The sequence below is a fragment of the Schistocerca serialis genome, chromosome 9, assembly GCF_023864345.2.
Source record: "Schistocerca serialis cubense isolate TAMUIC-IGC-003099 chromosome 9, iqSchSeri2.2, whole genome shotgun sequence".
Lineage (NCBI taxonomy): Eukaryota > Metazoa > Arthropoda > Insecta > Orthoptera > Acrididae > Schistocerca > Schistocerca serialis.
The window spans coordinates 99,524,477-99,529,594 of NC_064646.1; the positions used below are offsets into that span (position 1 = coordinate 99,524,477).

At 38.1% G+C, this 5,118-nt stretch overlaps 1 pseudogene; it reads right to left on the bottom strand.

Moving 5' to 3' along the window:
- Positions 1-383: 383 nt before the first annotated feature.
- LOC126420225 (5S ribosomal RNA) lies at positions 384-501 on the bottom strand (annotated as a pseudogene).
- Positions 502-5,118: the final 4,617 nt, after the last annotated feature.

Consider the following 5,118-nt stretch of genomic DNA (forward strand, 5'->3'; position numbering starts at 1 on the left):
AGAGATGAATACACTAAGCAGATTCAAAAGGATGTAGGTTGCAGTAGGTACTGGGAGATGAAGAAGCTTGCACAGGATAGAGTAGCATGGAGAGCTGCATCAAACCAGTCTCAGGACTGAAGACCACAACAACAACAACAACAACGATTGTGATTTATTTACTATATACGTTAAACTCCTCCCGCACAGGCCATGAAGGCGCAAAGGTACCGACTGGCCGCCGTGTCATCCTCAGACCACAGGCTTCACTGGATGCGGATATGGAGGGGCATGTAGTCAGCACACTGTTCCCCCGACCGTATGTGAGTTTCCGAGACCGGAGCCGCTACTTTTCAATGAAGTAGCTCCTCAGTTTGCCTCACAAGGGCTGAGTGCACTCCGCTTGCCAACAGCCCTTGGCAGACCGGATGGTCACCCATCCAAGTGCTAGCCCAGCTCGACAGCGCTTAACTTCGGTGATCTGACGGGAACCGGTGTTACCACAGCGGCAAGGGCGTTGGCACTATATACGTTAGGTTATTCTAAAACCAATTCCTAAGTGCCTTTATATCAATTTCCACCCCTAAGGTTGTCTCGTTTCTTTAAATTTCTTAAATACCGATCCTAATGATAAAATGAAAATGTATTTTCTTTCGCTTTTTTGTAAACGGTATGGGAAAAATGTTTGCGATAGCAAATACGTAAATAAATATGTATTTTCCACACATAACCACGAGCCTTTATACTAATTTCACCTCTGTATAAAGTGTGTCAGAAGGGAGAGAGGGTTGGAAGACAGTGCAGTCATTGTCGGAATACGAAGCGATTTCTCTGAGATCCAAAAGGTTACGATCATTGGCTTTTGGGTCAAGGGTAGAAGCATATCCGAAACGGCCAAGTCTGTAAACTCACGGCGCATCGCCGTAGTTAAGTACACCGTGCATGGCAGAATGGCGCCATCCAAAGCCGCCGCCGAGGCAACTGTGGTGCTCCACAAGCCATATTTAACAGGCTGAACGACGGCTGATGGGATGTGTACGACCGAATAGACGAGCAGTCAACTGTCCAGTTGAACCAAGGGGCTAGCAACAGCGTCTCCTTAACGACCGTTCAGCGAACGCTGCTACATATGCTTCACTGCAGAAAGTGTGAAACGTCCCCTTAGAAAAATTTATGAATTACTGTGCTGATAAACCTCTTACATTATTTGATTTTCAAACAGCTGGGCAGAACTGAACGTACTCAGACATTCACTAAACTGACACACAATATTTTTAGCTCAACGCAATCTGACTTTCAGTAATCCCTACAAAAGAATGGTCCTGACTAACAATAACCTATACCTTTCATGAATCATTTACCTCAAAAAAATCTTCGTTACTCGAACTACTGCACAACAGTGAGCGCCAATATTGCCAGCTGAATAAAAGGTTCTAACTACTGATAGGCATAGTTATCAAATGAAAGATTTTGATAGAGAACAAACAATGTATTTACCTTAATAGTGTTCAAAAGTCATTTTATATATATATATATATATATATATATATATATATATATATATATCAGTTCATGACAACCAGTCTTACAAATTTACTCTTCCTAATGGACACACGTCCAGATCATCCGCTCTCAAAACTCCGCCATCTCTCTCCCCACATCCAACACTGCTGGCGGCTCTCCTCCAACTGCGCAACGCTACGCACTGTTCACATCAAACTGCCCAACACTACAATAGCGAATACTCCAAGAATGCCAACCAGCCCCAGACTTCACACAGCACAGTCAGTGATTTTCATATAGAGCGCTACGCGGCGTTACCAGCATAAAAACCTAAACAGCCTAGTTACATAGCCCCCATGCTCACCACAAAAAATTTTACAAATTGTTCTGAGCAGTGGCCAATACAGATTTGAAAATTTTTTTCATAATTACAATAACAAAGAAATCAAATGCACACACTTATTGATACAATGTTGGTCAAAAGCTAAAATTTTCTCACAATCCACAAAGACAGTCCTGATCATTCATCACAGTAAAATTGCAGTGTTTTTTTCTTTCTCAAAGTCTGAGCAGTAAAAGAAAATGCACACGGAAGTAATGGATTTCCATGCAGTCTTGAAGAAGGAGTGTTGTCCTTCCAACAGAAAGACAATGCTGACTCTTGACATGCAGACAGGTAATGGGTCACAACAGAGCAAACCCACAGCAGAGTCAGTCGAAGTTCTGAAGAATATTGGAAGTTAGGTCATCACAGATCAGCCATCTGTTGCGACTGTGCAGGTGCACAGTCACCATCGAAAGTCTTGCAGACAATATAGCAAGTCCATAAACTACCACTGGTGCACTCACAAAGTTTTTGGAATTGTCCTTAGAACCAGCAATGCAGTTAACCAGACCCTTGCTGAATTATCAACACATGTGCAAACACTAACAGTCCCAACTTCTCACCTATTGTTCATATACTATGACCAACAGAAACGTCTGCAGTGAAGTGTAACTTAATTTGAAGAACTGGTGTCTATACAATTATAAATTTACAACATAAGAATACATCATTAATGAACATAATAGTACAAGATAACATTTTTAGTAACACAGGCTCTACAAAAGAATAGAAATAAACATATACATCACTGTTACAGTAATTATGACATAAGTAAATAAATAAAATGATGAGAATAGTTTTCGAAACATTAATTTCACTCATGAGCATTAAAACAGAACAGAATAAATGTCTAAATATCTTTACAAAGTAAATAACATAGTATTAATTCAAATTATATTTGAGGATAACAGTATTCCTCATCATATTGAATGTAGCTTAGTATTAGAACAGAAAAAATTCTATGAAACAGTACACAGAGACAGGAAGAATACAAATACATAAGGGTACACAAACACATAGCGGGATACACAAGAGAAAAGGACAGGGTTTGTTTTACTGCGGTACTTGTAATATTTAATTTGCAAACAAAACTTTCTTTACTTCTTGGAGATCTCCCTTAGTTCTTCATTATTGCCGGCCGGTGTGGCCGTGCGGTTTAGGCGCTTCAGTCTGGAACCGCATGCCCGCTACGGTCGCGGGTTCGAATCCTGCCTCGGGCATGGATGTGTGTGATGTCCTTAGGTTAGTTAGGTTTAAGTAGTTCTAAGTTCTAGGGGACTGATGACCATAGATCTTAAGTCCCATAGTGCTCAGAGCCATTTGAATCATCATTATTCCCAAAAAGTCCTATCTATACTTGTTATCCCTAAACCCTACTGTTTTGCTCATGTCCTCTTTCAAGATAATTATCCTTCATTGTACACTACTCATTTTGGCCCAAATCTTTTTCATCTAACTTCTCAATGCATTCTTTCCCTATTCTCCATAGTTAGTTTCTTATATAGTATCCCCCTCTGAAGCTAACTTAAATCTACTGAGCTCAGATACATAAACTAAGGGACGATACAATGCAGCAGTACAAAACAGTTAACACAAACAGCGATGGCAAAAAATTGCAAATTGGCAAAACAAGCAGCAGTATACATAAATTAGCAAAGCAAATGCAACATTACAACTAATATAAGGCACTGTGCAGCAAACAAAAAAAAAAAAAAAAAAAAATCAGCAGTAAAACTGGCTTAACAGAGTAACACAAAGTGAAATTCAGTAGCACTATGCCTGGCAAACAGCAGCAGCAAAAGCAATAACTTATATCTAAACATGACAAAGCTCAAGCAGAAAAAAATATTACACTATAGATGGCCATGTCTAATACCTATGTCACATCTTAACACTAGAGTGACGCATCACGATGACATACTCTAGCAGACAATCGTTAAAAAACTATTTATGCAATTTCTGTGAAGGGAAATGTCTATTTGTGTTCCCATTTTTTTAAGAAAGTAGATCATAAAATTATTGTTTAATGGATTTGTAGACAGAAAATATTTACGTTAGTACATCTATTAACTTTTATTTTAACCAATGCTGCAGTGCAGCTAGAAACTAGATATTAAACAAAATAGGCAAATATATATACAAAGCAAAGCATGAAACATCATTCACTAGCCATATGGCATTTCATAAGGCAGTAAAAAAATCTCTCAACTGGAAAGACAGTAGTCATAATCAGGTGTATAGACATAACATATTTCTCATCATTTCATTAGGCATTTCAGTAAATATCAGAAAGTATGAGCTCAAAACTGTAATCATATTTTTAAGAATGAGCTTGTCTTATTTGAAAAGCTTTCTACAAAGAAATGTCATTAACGAGGTTAATGGCCGCTTTTTTTTTACCTAATAGATTTTCTCCAGGCGACTGGCACAGCTGGGCGCCCATAACGCATTACGTCAGCTTTCTTACCGAAATATTTACGACAGCGGTCTCTGCTACGGTGACAGTTCGATACCAATAAAATTTCACAGGTCGAAAAATTACAGTAGAAATGTATAGAAACGAAATCTCATGAATAGCAGTGTTGTGATACATTCACGCATATACACACGTTTCATAACTCTTAAAGTACGATTCTTGGTTTCCAACATCCTTTTTCACAAACCAGAGTCCAAAACAACTACTCATTATTCCTTACTTTATTACACATATACATATTCGTCGACACTTCTTCAATATTTCATCATAATAAATACATAGCATAATCAAATTCCTCATATAGCATCAGCTTATTGATCATAAGCATACCTCAATAGCATAATACACTCTTTGGCGTAATAATAACATCATAACACCTCAGTCAAATCACAAACACGTCGTAGCTTTCTGCAATAATTTCAAAACCTAAAAAAGATTCTCTGCTGATTTCAATAGTGTCATCTACCTCCAACGTACTTCAAAAATCATGATCCCATACCAAATACATCATTCAAAGCTCTCATAGTATCACAATGGTTCCGAAAAAAATATGAACAGTTCACAAAGTACAAAAAAAAATACAATTTCATAAGTGTAATTACGTAAATACTGATGTAGTAAAATAAATGTTTGTCTCTCTCAGTTAAATGATCAGATAGCTTTGTAATCCTGTGTTAGAGAAATATGGTACCTATGTGTAAAGTTGTATAAGCAAATACAATGTTAGCTAGGGCTCCTAGATCTCGCTACACGCTTAGCACACAAAGTAGGCGTG